General features: G+C 49.4%; 1 protein-coding gene across 2 annotated transcripts in view; it reads left to right on the top strand.

The window, feature by feature from the left end:
* The window catches only part of PDZK1 (PDZ domain containing 1), a 49179-nt gene that overhangs the window by 9406 nt on the left and 27212 nt on the right, over positions 1-12561 (top strand). Inside the window, exon 1 of one of the 2 annotated variants that reach the window (XM_019805213.2) lies at positions 1560-1740. The exons of the other annotated variant lie outside the window; for it this stretch is intronic. The gene's annotated coding sequence lies outside the window, so the exon portion shown is untranslated. Of the gene's footprint in view, positions 1-1559; positions 1741-12561 lie in introns of those variants that run through there. 2 annotated transcript variants of the gene reach the window in all.

Here is a 12561-nt window from a genome sequence, read left to right as displayed (position 1 = left end):
ATACAGTGTAATTCACCTATTTTACGTGTATAGATCGATGAAATTTGGTAATTTTAGACAATTGCATAGCCACCCCCACATTCAAGATATGAAACAACATATAGAACGATTCCCTCACCTCGAAGTTTCCCCTTCTGATCCTTGATTTTAAGAGACATTGACAAATTAGCTGAGGACCCCCGGGGGAGAAGCCATGAAGTCACGGCCTAGGCAGATCACCTTAGGGAATAAGGGGCATTCACTGAATCCCAGAGAAAAGATGGCTTATGGGGGATATAACAGCCTTTAAATATCTGAAGGGCTGCTTTGTAGACTAGACCAGACCTAGAGTAGCCCCAGAGGGAACTGTTAACGTTTATGGGCAGAAGTAAGAGATCTTTTGACTCAATATTAAAAATAAAAAAACTCTAAAAACAATATAATAACAATTATTTACAGATGATGGAAGTAAGTGAGACTCAAAGTTAGAAATGAATTACTCTAGATCGAGCACCTGGGAAGTGGCGGAGTCCGCATTTGAACACAGGTATTCTAATCTTAAATCAAGGTTTTTCCATTCTCCCCGGCCATTCAGGAAGAGACACAGGAGGCCCGGGGGCAGGGCCATCCAAGTGGACCTGGTTTGAGTTAGCTACTCAGATGTTTGTCACTTTGGGCCATTAACCCTCTAGCTTGGGCCGTGCCTTTCTTGGGAAAAGCCAAGGCCAACCACGGTCAGTAGCCCTTCCAGCAGGGCTGGAGAAGGATGAGGTCACCTGCTCTCAGCCTGGGGTTTGCTTTGCCATACTGCCTAGAGCAGTTTCTTGCCCTGATTCCCAGTGTGGGCTGAGGATCCAGGTCAGTCAGAAGCCTGGCTCCGGGTCCGCTTGTGTGGGTGCTGCTGAAAGCGATGAGCTCCGGCTCTGGGGCGCTGGGGCTCCTCCCCACTGCCCAGGCAGCCACGCTGAGGAGCTTGTGGAAGTGCCTTCCACCTTTCCCTGCTGGGCTTCCCTGAGAGGCTCTGAGTGGGCGGAAGGGGAAAACAATTGTCAAGAGGTTGGAAAATAGAGACGGAGCACCCCCGGGTGAGAAAAGGGAGCGAGGAGAGAGCATGCAAGAAGAGGAGGGGAGTCTAGGAAATCAGGGCAGGGGTTTTGCATGCAGGTAAAAACGCCCAGGGGAGGAAGGAGGGTGCCTGAGGGGCTTTGCTCCATTTACTGTGGCTTGTTGGCCCGCAGGCCCTCTACTAGGGAGAGGGTAGCAGGGGCTCCTGCTCGCCAGGGAGGCCTCAGGGTGCGAGGGTGCCCCGGTGGTGACCCTGAGCTCCAGTCCTGGGGGTGGGGGGCACGGTGGAGGTTCCTAGCGCAGTGAGTGTTGGTTGGTGTGGCCAAGGCATTTGCCAAGGGAGAGAATCGAGGAAGGCAGAGGTGCCTCCTCCCCTGCTGCCCCTTCCCTTCTCTCCCCCCTCTGCTCTGGGAGGGGCAGGCGAGCAGCGGAGTCCGCCCCGCGGGGCTTGGGCGGGCGGGCTGGCCTGGGGCCTGGGGCTTGCAGCGGGTTGTCTCAGGTTTGCGCTGCTCAGGGCCCACCAGGTGGCAGGAAGCAGGACAGAGGTCACTTGAACTCAGACCACAGGTCCCTGTTAAATACATCAGCTTTTAAATCAATCTTTGTTCAAAGTCCAGTGGGTTCCAAGACTAGAGCTCACCAGCAGAGAGAGAATTCCCTGGTGAACAGACCAGCTTTTCTTCTTCCCAGATCCAGGTAAGAGCTGACTCTGTGTTCCCCTAAGGGCGCCAGCCGCCTGGGCCTGGACCACCTTCTTTCTTTTCCTTTCTCCTTTTCCGAGCAGTGGCTGGCTGTCCAGGGCAGAAGGGAGGCTTCTGGGGAAGGAGCCAGGGCCCTTTTGTGGTGGTGGTGGTGGGGAGGTACTGTCCACACTCGTAGGTTCTCTGCTTGTGATGCCTGACCCTTGCGGGTTAGGGTCTGCTTTGCAAAGGAATTGGTAAACTGATTCTCAGAAAAAGCTTTCCCAGGGTTGCCTGGGGGTTTGGTGTGCCGCCAAACGGGAGCGTGACAACAGATCTCACAGGTCACCAGAGGGATACTCCTCGGAGCTCCCCACTAGGCAAGGGCTTTGTGTATTAGAGATTTTGTTCTGAAAGCAGCCCTTAAAGGATAAAACCTAACTTAACTTACTCACTGGATAATAAAAACAGGTATCCCCTCTTTTCATCACGTCATAGCACTAAGAAATGAGGAAAAACCAGTGAGTTTCTAGCCTGGCTGAGTTTTAAAGCAACCTCCCCAGGCTCACCCTTTGGAATTAATAATTCTTTGGGTCTTGTGTGGGTCTGAAAATCTTCGTTTCTTTAACATTCCAGATGATTGTAGCGTGCAGCCAGGTTTGGGAACCACTGGCCGCTTCCTAAGCAGAAGAGTCTAAGGGACTTAAATGTGACTTCACGTAAGGGCTCTCCAGCAAGGAGACCTCTGGTCTGGTTCCTCCCTCCTCAGCTGTCCCTGCAATGTTGTGCCGATGTGCTTGCTCTCAGTCCTGCATCCAGAAGTCACAGGAGCTGGTTGTCACATGTTCTTTCCTGCAGCAAATAACTCAGGGACTTTGAGTTTGTGTGTTATGACTAAGTAAATTGTTCTTATCTTTGACTCTTTCGTATGTTCCTTGTACCATAAACTATGAAGTTGCTAGTAGTGATGTCTTGTGCTCATAGACCGCTGGCTAGACAGCTGCTGCTCCTCCAGGGGAGAGGACACGGGACTGGACTGCAAAGAGCCTGCGCTGTGATTTGGTTGTTAGGGACAGACCATCAGACAAGTCGGCCAACTGGAGCTGCGGTTTGACCATCTATCAATGAGGGCCTCTCTCTCCCCAGGGTTGTACTGAAAATCAAATTATAAATAGGACGTGTTTGAGGGGATTGAAAGCACCAATGTAAGGTGTGACATTTCCAGTGTGTGTGTCCAAAGGCTCTGTGGGAAGAAACAGACTTGCAGTCATTTGGGGCACCGCGTCCTGGTGTTTTCATCTCAATGAGCCTCTGTAGACTCACCTCGAAATCAGGAGTTGGGACTAGATCACGGCTAACGTCCTCTTCAGCCCATCAGGTCTAAGGTGGAGCTCTAAGTATGAGGACCTCATTATCCCACAGGTTGGAAGGCTGGCTCCTTCTCATCATTAGGGTATGAATCCAAATGCTACCTTCCCAGGAAGGGCTTTCCAGGCCAGCCTCCCCCTCCGTCCCACCACCACGTCTCCTCGTTCATAGGCTTTGTCACCAGAAGTCCCCTCGTTTACTTTCTACTTGGCACCCTGCCCGACGTCAGGCTTCAGAGGAGCGGGGATCTTGTCGTTCGTGTTGGCTGCTGTAATCCCAGCCGTTATGAGGGCACCCGGCGTAGAGTAGATCTCAGGTATTGGGCTAAATGGAAGTTAGCGTGGCAGGGAACGAGCTGCAAGACTAGAAGCAGGATCTTTTGATAAACTGGTCTTAAGGAAAGGATGCTTAAGGGGCGCCTGGGTGGCACAGCGGTTAAGCGTCTGCCTTCGGCTCAGGGCGTGGTCCCGGCATTATGGGATCGAGCCCCACATCAGGCTCTTCCGCTAGGAGCCTGCTTCTTCCTCTCCCACTCCCCCTGCTTGTGTTCCCTCTCTCGCTGGCTGTCTCTCTTTCTCTGTCGAATAAATAAATAAAATCTTAAAAAAAAAAAAAGGAAAGGATGCTTAAGAACTCGAATACTCTCGGGGGGCGCCTGGGTGGCACAGCGGTTAAGCGTCTGTCTTCGGCTCAGGGCGTGATCCCGGCATTGTGGGATCGAGCCCCACATCAGGCTCCTCTGCTAGGAGCCTGCTTCTTCCTCTCCCATTCCTCCTGCTTGTGTTCCCTCTCTCGCTGGCTGTCTCTATCTCTGTCAAATAAATAAATAAAATCTTAAAAAAAAAAAAAAGAACTCGAATACTCTCGGATCATTGAGGTCCTGGGTTTGGTCATGTCGGGGTGCACGTCTCTCGTCACATCTTGGCTAAATGATTTTCGTATTTGTTGCATAGGCATTTGGTGAGAGTAGCAAGTTCCATGAGACCAGTTTCCTCAAGATCTCAGCAACTCCTGCCCTTGGCATTTTGTGAGGGACTGCCTCACGATTTCTTAATCTCATTGCCGGGTGGTCTCGTGGCTAAGTGATGGAGAGCGTGGACACTGACACTGGAAAGTGCAGCAAACAGAAACATTCTTCTTCTCTGAGACTGTGTCCTCCTCCGTCAGATGGGCACAGTAGCATGTCATTGTAGTGTCCGGAGGACTAGGTGGGAGAACGGAGGGCCTCGCTTACTATTCTGATGATCTTGTTTTTTGTTTTTTTTTTTTAAGATTTTATTTCTTCATTTGAGAGAGACAGAGCACAAGCAGGGGGAGTGGCAGGGGGAGAGGGAGAAGCAGGCTCCCCGCTGTGTGGGGCTCCATCCCAGGACCTGGAGATCATGACCTGAGCTGATGCTTAACCGTCTGAGCCACTCAGGCGCCCCTGTTCTGACGACCTTCAGACAGCTTTGCCATGGGCATGACCCCAGGGAAGGAAGGAGCCCAGGCAGCAGCAAGGAGTTTTGATAAATAAGAAGGATAGCCTCTAGGCAACTCGATGGCAGCTCTGCAGGGTGTGCTTTTGGTTCGAGGTGGCCTCCAGCTTCTGAGGCTCTAGGCTTGACTTGACACAAACACTGGCGCTCTCCTGTCATCTTAGGACTGAGCCTAAGGTGCTTCCCAGTCTTACCTGACCTGCTTCTTCCTTTCCACATATACCTCTTCTCCGGGCTTTCTGAACCACTCACCATTCCTGAACACATCTGTGCTCTTCCTTTATCTGGGCTGCCTTCCTCCTTCCCGTCTAACTACTTGTGTCCTCTAACACAGCATACGCCTCACGGTTGGGAGGCTGGGGAGATGGTGGAAGGAGCCCAGACTTAAGTAGGTTTGAATCCAGGCTCTGTGGCTTATCCAAATAGCCATGGGAAACCAACTTAACTTTTCAGAATCTTTTTTTTTTTTTTTTTACTTGTGGAATGGACCATTAGGATTAAATGTGATCTCATAAAAGGTATGTAGGCTGGTGCTTGGTGCTTAGTAGGAGCTCAATAAATATGTTTAACAACAGCAAGACATTTTCTTTTAACTATTTCAGCACCCATGCCATTGTTGGGTAACTAGGTTTATAATTTCCCCCACTGCACTACTGGGCTCGGTGAGGGCAGGACAGAGTTTAATCTGGTTAGGGCCTTGGGATCTGTCTGACCCACGGTGGGAACTAAATATCACTTGTTGATTATATAAATGATACTTGAAATTCAGACAATGGAGTGATGCCTTCAGACTCTGGTGGTCAGGAAAGGATTTGTGTTTAACTTAAAATTTGAACTGAGCCTTGAAAATGGGTAGGTTTTAAATCCATTCACTTGGAAAGAATGTTTGCTTAGGAGTTACTATGAATAAGTAATCAGAGTGGGGAAGGTACTCCAGGCAGAACAGGTGGCATGAGCAAAGGGCAGGCTGGGTGTGGGTGACCACGCGTAGGCCAATTGGGTGTCTGCTGAGGAGCCTGGAGGAATGAGGTAGGGCTGGATTATGCTGAGCCTCACAGCCTGAGCAAGGAGTCTGGATTCTGCTTCTTGAATGATTCTTTTGTTTTTAGTTATTTTTATTATTTTTTTAGAGAGAGAGAGCAAGCAAGCAGGGTAGAGGTAGAAGGAGAGAGAGAATCTTAAGCAGGCTCCATGGTCGGTGTGGAGCATGACATGGGGTTTGATCTCAAAATCCTGAAATCATGACCCAAGCCGAAATCAAGAGTCAGATGCTTAACTGACAGAGCCACGAAGGTGGCCCTTGAATGATTCTTTTAGAACTTGACATGATGACGGCCAGATCTCAGGGCAGTGAGTGGGAGAGCCTGGGGGCAGGAGGAAAACAGTGAGGGGGTAGAAATGCCAGGTCAAGAGGTCTTATAGAACAAGATGCCAGTTTGAAGGGATAGCCCGTGTTCCAGCCAACCCTCAGGATGGTTTTGGTATTTTCAGGTTTTATCAGTTTTACCAGCAGCAAAAGTTATCTTCTCTGAGGGCGTCTTTGTTCCCACAAAATATTGACTCTGACCTTCTCCCAGCTTGCAGAACTCTTAGGTAAGCAAGTCAAGTGTGAAAGACCTTGACCTCCAGCCCAGAGGCCTGCCATATAGGACAAAGTACCATTCATGGTGCCTGGGGGCTGGGGGCAGTATTTAGCACCAGCAGGCCAAATGAACTTTGAGATAAGCAGATTCATTCCTTATCATAAATGAGAAATAAGAATTACTCACTGGGCCTGGGATCACTCTTTTCCACGTAATGCTCAGTGGAATGCACTTCATTAATTTCCCGCATTTGAAATCTCTTGCTGGCTGAGACCAGATGGTAACTGTGGGGAAAGTAAAGTTAGCAAATACATATCTTAGGGCCCCGCTTATCCTTCTGTTTTTGACACTAATTCTTTAAAATGAATACACTTGAGTGTTTGAATTTCCACAGGTCTTGCTTTTCCAAGGAGGAATCCGGGTGGCCTTAAGTGTATTATCTGCAGCAAAGACATAAGATCTGCTCTAGGTGAAATGGTTTTGAAAAAAGATGAAATTGAATTGCTTTATCTCTTCCTTGCTGGAGACATCTGTCAATACCAGCTAAGACACGATTGGATTCCTCTTAAGCTGTTGGAAGAAACTGCATGTCTGAGGCTCTGAGGCTGGCCTTGAAGGAAGGCAGACATGCTGGCCCAGGGCAGGAGGACGCCTTGGTCAAGGCTGACGACTGTCAGGGATTCTTGGCCTGTCCATGTGCTGACTTAATATCTCGCAGTTTCCACCAACAGTGTTTTTCTGACAGAAGTTGAGCGTTTTGTCTGTTGCCCTCATTACACAGATGCACACGAGTTCGGGAGGAACCGCATTCTCTGTGTGATGGCACAGTATGCTGATAGGCCTCGTCAGGCTTCCCAGGAATGTTGCCTTCCCCTTGCTGAAGTTCCAAGGGTTTTATAGACCAGCAAGGAGATCAGAGCAAAGCAAATACCACTCAGGTTGAATGTTATCCCGGGCTCCTGTCCTCTCTTCTCACGCTCTGATGAAAAAGAAATAATTTCTTTACGGTACATCCTAGTTATACAGTCAAATAGCCACCCACTGTCAGAATTACTAGGGTTAAACATTACTCACCTGCTGTCTTGCTCGTTATCACTGTGTAGTTTTTCATGGCTTGGGTGCTGGTTACATAAGGGCCTTGGAGGAGAGCCTGTGTTTTCTTTGTGGTCTGGTACTCGCTGCACCATTGGTTCCCAAGTATTAGATAAGGTAGCTCTGGATCCGTCGTGACTAGCGGTTGTAGGGCGCCGTGTTTGTAGAATAAGCCTGCTGCATCCTGGACAGAAGACGGTCCCCAGGCTCCTTCTTTCCTGATGAAGTCATGGTGCCTGGCTGTCCGTCATGGCGGATGGCACCCTTCTGCTTTTCTGCCTCCAAACGGAATGTGGTTTCTCCTATATCCTTTCTTTAATTTTTAGAAAATTCAGTGATGCTGCCTGACAGGTGAGCCTGTTCACTAGCTCCTCCTTGGCCACCATGGTCCATACCTGGAGCAGCTTTCTGTGTAGAAGGTCATGGTTCCCTCAGTCACCTTCTCCGCCCTTGTCTGTTCCTTGGTGCCTGTGCTGGTGACCTTGTGTGCACACCTGGTAGAGCTCGTCTGCGTGCGATGGCGGCGCCCCTGGCCCACTTAGTCCGGAAGTTTTGTAAAAAGCTCGCTGGAAACTTACACTTCCTTGATACATGGTATTTGGTTCTATTTTTGTAATTCTCTGGCTTTCACACTTACCTGCTACTTCTGGGTTCAGAGAAATCTGAGTTCGTTCTGTGAGTTTTATTTCACGAGGGACAAAATCTTCAGCCCTGCCCTTCCGACTGCTGACGCTCACTTCACCGGGGTGTGTCCCGCGGCGGGTGGGGGGCCCCTGGCCTGGGAACCCAGGTGCCCGCTTATCCCCGGCCCGTCCCTTCTCGTCTGCTTCAGAGAGAAAGCTGGCAGCACGGCCCACGTGTTCTCACAGAAAAAGGGATCCGCGTCGCATCGGGGCTGCCACCAGAGCACAGGGAGGACGATGCGCGGGGCTCGCCGTCTCTGCCCAGAGACTGCGCAGAGATGCGTTGCGTGGTCTGTCTTACGCCATCTTCAACGGGTCCACATGCGTTTCCTATTCCAGGTGGACCTCTGCCTTCAGCTCCAAATGAAGAAGTCACCCATGTTCTCACAGCTAAAAAGTGGTGACACTGGGGTTAAAAATTGGGTTATCCCTAAAATGCTTGTTCTTACTGATGTCCTTACCCAGACTTGAATGAAGTGGGAAGATGGAAATAAAAATACCAATTCCCTTCACATCAGCTACGTACCTAGACATTTCTTTCAGACTTTACATGACTAGAAATTACTCTGTTCTGCAGATTTTTTAAGATGATTTTTCCTGTGTCGACCCCTTAATTTTTGAAACTGCTCCTTCCGTTCCTTCTTCCTTTTCCCCATTCATCCTGCTCCGCCAGTCCCTGACAGTCTTCATCTCTGCAGTCCTACCCCTTGGCTGCTCTTACCTGCCAACTCACGTTGGTCTCACATTCCAGCTCTGTGCTCATTGTAACTATAGAAATCCTCATCTCCGAGCCTTCTGTTTTGTAAACATGTCAAACCCCAACTTAGGGTAAAAGTTACTACTTTCTCCTATTCTTGATGGACACTGTGGTGAGAAAAGGACAAGAAACCTTCCTGAATAGTCTGCTATCAGTTAATGAGATTGACCTATTTATCTAATGGGAAAAAATTAACCTAGGTTGTTTCTTAGAACATTGTATTCAATTTGTTGACTCATTGTAGTGAAACAATGCTGTGGCTATCGGAAATCCTTTCTGGCCAGTAGTTATAAACTGCCAGCCCAGGGGCTTAAGTCTATTGAGTTTACACGGAGTTTCTCAAAAATTTGAAAGAGCTGTCAGCTTTTTACAGTGGGGACGTTTTGCATAAATCTGGATTTCCAGATTCTCTGGAGCAGTTGGCAGATCCGGCATTCCTGTTCCGATTCCCTCCCAGCAGCTGTCTGTGGGGCTAAATGCAGCAAATCCACAGGCCTCTCCTGACCAGCCCCAGCGATCTGTCAGTTTGAGCCTGCTGGACATTTTGTTCCAAATCCTCAGAGTTCCTGGTTTGTCTTAGTTACTCTGCAGGAGAGATTGGAGCTGAGGTAAGTGAGCTTTTCTTCTTCATCTCCTTTTTAAAAAACTTCTGCTCTAGTGGAAATATTCCATCCCATCGAGGTGAGACCCATTTCCCCATACCCTCCCTTGATACACCAACATGCTGCTTATTTTCTTCACAGTCGGAATAAAATCATCAGCCCTGCTTTCCCCTCAAGCTGCTATCCCAGTTCTCTCCATCATCTGTTTCGAGATATGTCTATATTCATTGCCTCTGTGACCGTTCATTAGCTTCTCCGTCCTGGACTCCCATGTTCTAAGCTTAGTGACATGTTCTGTTTTCATTCTCTTTACCTCTTAACGTCATTTTGCCTTGCTAATTACAATCTTGAAATGCGTCTTTCAGCTTTGACTATGCTGTAAAATCTTGGCCTTCTGATTATTCCTTCTCTGCTTCCTCTTCTGGTTGCCTGGATATAGGGTTACCCCAGGACGTCTCCTGGGTCCTCATACCTCCATGTGCCTACTCGGGGGCTTCCCCGAACTCTGCGGCACACAGCCAGTCCATTGTCCCTGATCTCCAGGCCCACACTCCCGTCTCCCTGCAGGGTGTTCTGCAAGTCCTCTGACCTAAGCTCATCTCCAACTTTGCCGCCGCATTGTCACGATGACACCATCTTTTAATGGTATCACTTTTCAGTTAGTCACCACAGCGAGCTTGGTTTTCTCTGACACCTTCCCTTTGCAGCACCCCGTCCGAGTGGAAGATTCATTAGTGTCCCCGCTGCTACAATCAGAATATCATAGACCGGGCGGTGGAATATGTGCTTAAGCAGCAGCGATTTGTTTCTGCACAGATCTAGAGGCTGAAAGTCCAAGACTGAGATGTCGGCAGGGTTGGTTTCTTCTGAGGCCTCTGTCCTTGGCTTGCAGATGGCCACCTTCTTGCTATGGGCCCACATGGCCTTTCTCTGGGTACATGTACTCCTGGTATCTCTTCATCATCTTATAAGGATTCCTGGGTTACTTCCCCACCCAGTGACCTTATTTAACCTTCATTATCTCTTTGTAAAGCCCAATCTCCAAACATAATCACCTTGAGGGTTAAGACTTCAACATAAGAATTTTGGGAGGGACACTTCAGTCCATACAGAAGGGGAGTCTAGGGCTCAAAGGAGGAGAGCTATCAAAGTTGCGTAGCAGAAAGAACTGAGCAAAGTTCATGAATCCAAGTAACACATGGCCTTTCTGGAGCAGCAGACAGAATGGGAAGACAACTGCAGAATTAGAGTATCCTCGGAGCTCAGAACGCAGAGGAGCCCAAAGCACAGCTGTGTGCAAACTGCGCTGTGGCTTCCGAAGGCTTTCCTGCGCCGCTCAGTGCAGCAGAGGCCCTTCCTGCAGCAAGCTGCACGGGAGTGAGATCGGCAGAGGCTAGGGACAGGCACGGGGGTCCCTGGCACTGCCCGGGGGCTGCAGACCTGTCATACTTCCTGTTCAGTGGTCACAGTGAGTGTAAAGAAGTATTTTGGACATCGGTGTTACCGAAACGGCCCTGTTTGTGGCCACCTCTGTGTGGGTACGTCCAAGGCAGCAGGACTGAAGAATTGCTACGATCCCTCCTCGCTGTAGTTCCTCCACCACTGCCACCTCCGCTCTGTTCTCGTGGCTGACATCCTGGGTCAGGGCCTTACTGCGGGTGAGTAGGATTATGACAAGAGCCTTTTACTGGCCTTCCCACCGGGCGTCTTTGCTCCAGTTCATCCCACCTGCGATTCTTGGAGCCCAGCTTGGATCCTGTCATCCCTATGCTTATAAGCCTTGAACCCCTGGGGCTGGCATTCAAGACCTTTACAGTCTAACGTGTGACCATGACAGAAGGACATGTTGGCTGTTCCTCAGTCACATTGGTTTTTAACTCTTCTTTGACCATACCCCAGAATATTCCCACTTCCATGCCTGATGTTTACATTAGTCTCTGTTTAGAACGTTCTCTTCCTACTTTCATACCTGCTGAAATCCTACCTATCTGTTGTCAAGGTCTACATCAAGTCCTACCTAATCCATGGAACTTTCCTGAGCTTGCCCCATGTTATAGATCTTACAGCATTTATACTCTGTTCATAGTGGTAACTATTTTTGTACTAAAACTTTTCCTTCACCCCTACTCAAAGATAAAGTCCCTTGAGAATAGAGGTCCCTTGAGAATAGAGGTGGTTTTTTTAACTTTGTCCCATCAACCACTTAAGAGTGTTTTGCATTTATGTGTGGGGCAAACGTTGGCGTGGACTAATGAGATCAGGTTTGGGGTCATAGGTCTTCTTGATGTTCAGGAGAAAGTTGAAGGACCTTTGTTCATGATCCTAAATAGACCTCACCCACCCCAGTGTGATAACTAAGAAACTAAGGGGTGGGGGGGGGAGGTTGGTAGGGAGCAAGAAACTGCGAGGTGGAGCTGAGCCAACAAGCACCACTCTCCCTCAGGGGCTCTCAGGATGACTGGTGGGGCCTCAGACAAGAGTGGAGCTTGAGACTCCATCTACAGGGTGATGGGGCAGGAGGCATGGCTTCTGCTTTTCGGTTGGTTGGATTTAGGAGCTGGGCAGTGGCCCCACACATTTCATTCATAGAATAAAGAGCACACGGGAACTCTTCAAGGTGTTTTCATCTGCTCGATTCTGTTTGTCTGGCTCAGAACTGGGACTTGGGGAGGGAGGCACAAGGCCCAGACTAAGGAAGTCACATACTCCTATCCCGTTGGCCAGGGCATTGCTGAGAGACAGAGCTGGATCCCAAGGACCGCACAGTGTGGCAAGGGCCTCCCCTAACCGAGCGGCCCCGTTGGTTTCTCATGTTGAGTAAAGGTGAGCTTCAGGTGGCGGTTAATAGTTCACCCACCCTTGACATTCTGTCTGACCCATGAGGGTGTTATCCCAAGACCGAAGAGAGAAAGCAGCAGTTAGGAGCAGCAAGGGGTGGTTTTAAGCACTGATTTCTTAAGCTAGTGAGGGGTTCTCAAAATGTGCATGTTCAGGTTTCAAGCTGGGAGACTGAGTCAGTAGATCTGAGGTGAGGCTTAAGCATCTGTTTTTACAGATCTCTATAGGTGATTCTGGGGCCCGGTGGGGGTTGAAAAATCAGATCCGTAAGGTGATGGTGAGGATTCGGTGAGATTCTGTACTGAGCCTGACACGTAGTGAGTCTGCAAACGGCAACGTGAGTGGTTATTGCGGCGTCTCCTGAAGGGCTGTAGGCTGACCCTGCTTCGGCCAAGCGCGTCTCTTCGCTCAGATGAGACCAGATGCTGCCTCTGTG

Source organism: Ailuropoda melanoleuca, chromosome 2, assembly GCF_002007445.2.
Source record: "Ailuropoda melanoleuca isolate Jingjing chromosome 2, ASM200744v2, whole genome shotgun sequence".
Classification (NCBI taxonomy): Eukaryota; Metazoa; Chordata; class Mammalia; order Carnivora; family Ursidae; genus Ailuropoda; species Ailuropoda melanoleuca.
Note: the sequence above shows the minus strand (reverse complement) of the source record. Positions and strands in the feature narration are given on the sequence as shown.